This window comes from Rutidosis leptorrhynchoides, chromosome 1, assembly GCF_046630445.1.
Source record: "Rutidosis leptorrhynchoides isolate AG116_Rl617_1_P2 chromosome 1, CSIRO_AGI_Rlap_v1, whole genome shotgun sequence".
In the NCBI taxonomy this organism is placed as follows: domain Eukaryota; kingdom Viridiplantae; phylum Streptophyta; class Magnoliopsida; order Asterales; family Asteraceae; genus Rutidosis; species Rutidosis leptorrhynchoides.
In genome coordinates this window covers 316,352,848-316,360,454 of record NC_092333.1, presented here as the reverse complement: position 1 = coordinate 316,360,454, position 7,607 = coordinate 316,352,848, and positions in this window count along the sequence as shown.

Sequence of the window (7,607 nt, the reverse complement as noted above, 5' to 3'; positions counted from 1 at the left end):
ATAAACGTTAGGTTGACCTCACGAGCAATACCCTCGATCAATACCCATAACCTTCATAGCTATAACCAATAATTTCTTTAGCTCTATCCCATTTGAAAACTTATTTTGAAATCGTCTGAATATAACTCCGTCGTAGTATTTTATGTATACTAATAATATCTTGAAATAATACTAAGTAAATATATATATATATGTAATTCGATTGAGAGAGTTTAGAGAAATATATTTTCAAGTTTCTATGAAATAATGAAACCTATTGAATTCTATTTATAATAGATTTTTGAATTATTAAAGTGAATTATTAAAGTATGAATTATTAAAGTGAATTATTAAAGTATGAATTATTGAAGTGAATTATTAAAGTATGAATTATTAAAGTGAATTATTAAAGTATGAATTATTAAAGTGAATTATTAAAGTATGAATTATTAAAGTGAATTATTAAAGTATGAATTATTAAAGTGAATTATTAAAGTATGAATTATTAAAGTGAATTATTAAAGTATGAATTATTAAAGTTAAAGTAAAGTAACAGTAAAGTAAAGGTAAAGATAAAGTATAGTAAAAGTATAAAACTATGTACATATAATACGCGTATAAAAAATATATATATAATATTAATTTAAATCGTTTTATATATTTAATAAAATAAAATATAAATATCGTTATCTTTATCATACTGGTTAAGTATTGAGTTGTCAAAAAGAATAGATTTCTTAAATCACAGTGGACCTCATAACATAGGCCCGTAATCATATCATAATGTATCTGATAATTCAATTATTTGATATTATCTCTTAATTTTGTCGATAAATATATCGATACAAATATGTTCATGTAAAGTATCATATATCTAATACTTTGTTAATGTTTTCAGTTAATATTATATATTATATATACATATCTATATACACATAATTGTTCGTGAATCTTCGAACACGGTCAAAGGGTAATTGATTACGTGAATGTAGTTCCAAACTTTTTGAGATTCAACATTACAAATTCTGCTTATCGTGTCGGAAACATATAAAGGTTAAGTTTAAATTTGGTCGAAAATTTCCGGGTCGTCACAGACTGAAAGGACCCGTTCATATACATTATAAACGATTCACAATAGTTGATTACATCGCGAGGTATTTGACCTCTATATGATACGTTTTACAAACATTGCATTCGTTTTTAAAAGACAAACTTTCTTTACATCAAAAATTGACGGCATGCATACCATTTCATATTACATCCAACTATAATTGACTTAATATTAATCTTGATGAACTCAACGACTCGAATGCAACGTCTTTCAAAGTATGTCTTGAATGACTCCAAGTAATATCCTTAAAATGAGCTAATGCACAGCGGAAGATTTCTTTAATACCTGAGAATAAACATGCTTTAAAGTGTCAACCAAAAGGTTGGTGAGTTCATTAGTTTATCATAATCCATCATTTCCTTAATAGTAATAGACCACAAGATTTCAGTTTCTATAAATATCCGTACACTCGCAAGTGTATAAAAGTATTCTATAAGTTGTAGGCACCCGGTAACAAGCTTTAACGTTCATGTTTTACCCTCTGAAGTACACCAGATCAGGTGTGTTTAAAATAACCTCGAAGTACTAAAGCATCCCATAGTCAGGATGGGGTTTGTCAGACCCAATAGATCTATCTTTAGGATTCGCGCCTACCGTACATAGACAAGTAGTTTAATGTTACCAAGCTAAGGGTATATTTCTGGTTTAAACCCACATAGAATTAGTTTTAGTACTTGTGCCTATTTCGTAAAACATTTATAAATCAGCGCATGTATTCTCAGCCCAAAAATATATATAAAAAAGGGAGCAAATGAAACTCACAATACTGTATTTCGTAGCAATTATGTATATGACGGCACTGAACAAGTGCAGGGTTTGTCTCGGATTCACGAACGTATCAATATTGTGATTCAATATTGCAGGAAAGTACGTAGACGCAACGAAAATGATAAACGTTAGGTTGACCTCACGAGCAATACCCTCGATCAATACCCATAACCTTCATAGCTATAACCAATAATTTCCTTAGCTCTATCCCATTTGAAAACTAATTTTGAAATCGTCTGAATATAACTCCGTCGTAGTATTTTATGTATACTAATAATATCTTGAAATAATACTAAGTAAATATATATATATGTAATTCGATTGAGAGAGTTTAGAGAAATATATTTTCAAGTTTCTATGAAATAATGAAACCTATTGAATTCTATTTATAATAGATTTTTGAATTATTAAAGTGAATTATTAAAGTATGAATTATTAAAGTGAATTATTAAAGTATGAATTATTGAAGTGAATTATTAAAGTATGAATTATTAAAGTGAATTATTAAAGTATGAATTATTAAAGTGAATTATTAAAGTATGAATTATTAAAGTGAATTATTAAAGTATGAATTATTAAAGTTAAAGTAAAGTAAAAGTAAAGTAAAGGTAAAGTTAAAGTATAGTAAAAGTATAAAACTATGTACATATAATACGCGTATAAAAAATATATATATAATATTAATTTAAATCGTTTTATATATTTAATAAAATAAAATATAAATATCGTTATCTTTATCATACTGGTTAAGTATTGAGTTGTCAAAAAGAATAGATTTCTTAAATCACAGTGGACCTCATAACATAGGCCCGTAATCATATCATAATGTATCTGATAATTGTATTATTTGATATTATCTCTTAATTTTGTCGATAAATATATCGATACAAATATGTTCATGTAAAGTATCATATATCTAATACTTTGTTAATGTTTTCAGTTAATATTATATATTATATATACATATCTATATACACATAATTGTTCGTGAATCGTCGAACACGGTCAAAGGGTAATTGATTACGTGAATGTAGTTCCAAACTTTTTGAGATTCAACATTACAAATTCTGCTTATCGTGTCGGAAACATATAAAGGTTAAGTTTAAATTTGGTCGGAAATTTCCGGGTCGTCACAGTACCTACCCGTTAAAGAAATTTCGTCCCGAAATTTGATCGAGGTCGTCATGGCTAACTATAAAAATGTTTTCATGACGAATATGAGTTGATAAATAGAGTTTTATCATCATTGAGTAATATAGATAAAACAATTTGATTACGCGAAGAGTATAAGTGAAGCTATCGCAAGAGAGTGAAATGAGTAAACGTATATTCGTTTTAACCGATGACGTAGTTATGATTGATTTTCGGAGTTCATGGGATTTAAAGAAAATCTTTGCAATAAGATTTGGTTCTTCGGCGATTAAGGAAATCAGGATCTTCTTGGATTAAATGCGATAATCTGTCTCGATTTCTCTGTCTGATATTTTACTATAATTCCACCCCCTTCATTTCTTTATTTCCACAGCTCACACCTTCTAGTCTTTCTCCCCAATTCATACTTTAAAGCATTCGTTAATATGCTTCATCCAGTATTGATTCTTGATATACTCTTAACTTTCATATATGTCATTCTTCTTTTTCATCTACCACCGGAGGAAGTTATTTTCTTCTACCATTACCTTGGGGTTATTGTGTTTTTTATTCTCCTGTGTCTTTATATTGCTGTACGCATTGATATACACGGTTTGTAATTTCGAGATTGTTATCGGGCTTTATATTCTCCATTATATTTCGGAGCTTCATGCTTTCGTTTTCTCTTCCCGACCTTAAGTCAAGCGGATAATGGTCCAGAATTCATAGATATGAATTTTTGGATGAACATAGTTAATGTTCCAAGAAGAAAATCTTAATGGTACGATCTTGATTTGGCAAATTACCAGAATATCCGAAAATATAGAGCTATCAAGATGATATGTTCTTAATATGTTTGAAAATCGGGTAGAATGTAAGAGTCGTGTAAACAGTACATGATGACGGTATGTTCTGTGAATCATCACGTTCCATTAGAAACTCAGCATGACTTACTGTAATATAATTACGTTGATCAAGTGTCATTATATTATACTAACTCATGCTTCAATTCCCAACACTACTTCAAAAACATTCCTATTTTAAATTCAAATTTTTTTTTTTTTAGAATTTAGAAACTAACAAAGTTTCTTTTTATGTTGTAACGCAGATATTGCGAAGAGATAAAAGATTTCGGATAAGAATAGTTGTGAAAATATCTTCAGGAATATCGAAGATATTATAATAAAAGATACGATAATATGGATGATGAAGAAGATTTGTTTGTGAAGGTTTAGAATAAGAAGTAAGTTGTTTGCTAATGATTTCAGTAGACACTGAATCATTTGGATCCTTTGAAGGCAGGTTTAGTCTTTGTGATTTGTCCACAGCCTCCTTCATGGTCTGCTCAATCCGTTTTCCAGTTTCAAACCTTCTCTTTTTCTCAGCTTTACCACCATACTATTCTTTATCATCAAACTTTTGACTGTTAAAGTCGTTTACAGTTTTTGCTGCTTCATCAGCATTTTTCCAATTTCGGAGAACTAGTTCATAGTTTGGGATGTTTTTCAGAAAATTCACATTCGAAGTATGTAAGTCTAGGAGATAGACGTTATATGTATAACTTTTGACGTAAAATTGTCGCGAAATTCAAAATACTGATTGCTAATTCCCAGTAGTTGGTGTGACAATTATTGTTACAGGATGTAGGTGAGTACATGATGGGGTTTTAATGAATAAGTATAGTGGCTTTTCGGAGAGGCTTAAGTCGAAGGTTAATGAAGTTGTTGATAAGTTTACTGCTAATGTGGCGAGATATGAAAGGTTCCCCGGTAACAATGATGAAGCGGTAATTGTTATAATAAGGTTTATTCGTATAAACAAATGAAGGTGATTTGCTGGAGCTGTGACAAAACTGTCTATTTTGGAAAGAGATTGAAAAATTATATTTGGTAATAAATATCAAAGGATCTGACACGGATACGTGTTAAACTATAACTTTGGTTTCGAGAGCTTTTCAGATGCATGACAGTGGGTAATATGTGGTTGGATCATCATCTCGCATGTCTTTAGGAATTTTGAAGTGTTTGAACACATATTGTAATTGTTAATATACATATGATGTTCTAAGATTTTGAATGATACAAATATTTTTTGTGAGTTCCATGAATAGAAATGAGGTTCTAGGACAGTTTTGAAGTCAAAGTATAGTTTTGAAAGATGTAGGAATCTAAGAGTGATGATTTCGGTTATATCTTGAATCGAATTCTGAGATTTCAAAATCAGAATATGTAATTAGATTTTGAATGAGTATGGTTGTTTTGATTTCTATAAAAGAATGTATATTGTTGTGAAAGTAGGGAGTATAATGGATGATTTGCTGAATCAGATTCGAAGAATGTAACATATTAATTGTGAATTTATATATCTCTCGGGTATTACCTACCCGTTAAAAAAAATTTCACAATTAATATTTTGTACAAAAGAATTTTATTACAGTCTTTATGGAAATATATATGTGTATATTTCTTCAGATGTAATATTGATTTAATGAGTTAATATTAAATTAAACTCATTTGATTTATGGTTAAGGCTAGGATAGATAATTTCTAAACTTTAGAAATTACATAATCGCCGTAGAATGTTTCCCCAATGAAGTTATGAATCAATACTTCATCGTTGTGGTATTCCTTGGTATCTACATGGCGTATGACATCGATGCTCGTGGGACAGATTGTGAAGTTGAGGTTTGCGATGCGGTTGTTGTTGGTGGTGGTAATGGTACTGTTGATGTTGTTGATGGTGGTACTGGTTATGCTGCTGGTGCTGCTGCTGGTGTTTGTAACCTTTGCACCATATTCTCCAAAGCCACTACCCGAGCGCGAATCTCGTTGACTTCTTCTATTACACCGGGGTGATTGTCGGTTCGGACGAGCGGATAAATAAGATCTAGAATTTGGTGTAGTATACAATTATGACGAGATACTCTGGAAATGAGAGAGAAAATGGTGTTTCGGATAGGTTCGCCGGTAAGTGCTTCAGGTTCATTGCCAAGAGGGCAATGTGGTGGATGAAAAGGATCGCCTTCTTCTTGTCTCCAATGGTTAAGTAGATTAAGAACCCATCCCCAATTCATCCAGAATAGATGATGGCTAATTGGTTGATCCATTCCGGTCACACTGCTTTCGGAGCTCATGTGGAAATCCATATCGGCATAGCTGTTGGAATCCGAGGAACTCGAACTGGTTGAGGGATCCATCTTGTATGATCAGGGAAAGAATTTTTTTGGTATGAAATAGATTATAGAATTTAGATTTGGTATTCTTCAATACATAGTTTACATATGTATATATAATACCAAAATCCCATAAATTACGGAGGAATCTTTGAAAGATGTCAGTCAAAGTTCACAGTAACAGATATGCTAAGATAAGAATTCGTCTATACACTATTATGCAATAAATGTAGGAAAACGCGTCTAGACTTAAGAATGATAAGCAGGTAATTTCCTAAGGATGGTAAGTAGATGATTTCCGACTAAAAATGATAAGCAAAACTTTTGACATGCAGACACGGTCGAAGTCCAGACTCACTAATGCATCTTAACAACTATCAGTTAGACACACTAATGCAAGACCTGGTTCGCTAAGACAACCGCTCTAATACCAACTGAAAGTTGGGGACGCATCCCACTCAGTGCCTTCTCAGCTAACCGCCTGTGACCACTGAGCGTACCTCAGACACTGATTTTACGGCCCGCCTCTCGGCAGTACAGCCAAACCTAATTGGGACCGCGAGGAGTAAGAGCCAATGCTTCGTCACAGGTAACACTGTGAGAACCCCCTCTACGATTAACCCACTAATAAACGGCATTAAACCAGCTCTGATACCATTCTGTAACACCCCAGCTTAACATGACCACAATATTGTCCGCTTTGCCCGCAGGCGCACGGCTTTTTCTTGGCGACCACACACGAGAAGCACTTTCCCAGGAGGTCACCCATCCTGGTAGTGCTCTCGCCCGAGCACGCTTAACTGCAGCGTACTCGCACATCTGTTCAGCATGTGGTCCCAAAACGCGTTGTGTCATTTAAGCGTGAGTATTATCTTATAATCCCATGATCACTCATGTTCGTGGGCGATGTGGGATTTGCCTAGGGTGTTACATTCACCCCCCCTTAGGGACTCATCGTCCTCGATGAGGTTTGCCCCACCACCCCCAACGGCACATGAGTGGCTCTGATACCAACTGAAAGGACCCGTTCATATACATTATAAATGATTCACAATAGTTGATTACATCGCGAGGTATTTGACCTCTATATGATACGTTTTACAAACATTGCATTCGTTTTTAAAAGATAAACTTTCTTTACATCAAAATTGACGGCATGCATACCATTTCATATTACATCCAACTATAATTGACTAAATATTAATCTTGATGAATTCAACGACTCGAATGCAACGTCTTTCAAAGTATGTCTTGAATGACTCCAAGTAATATCCTTAAAATGAGCTAATGCACAGCGGAAGATTTCTTTAATACCTGAGAATAAACATGCTTTAAAATGTCAACCAAAAGGTTGGTGAGTTCATTAGTTTATCATAATCCATCATTTCCTTAATAGTAATAGACCACAAGATTTCAGTTTTTATAAATATCCGTACACTCGCAAGT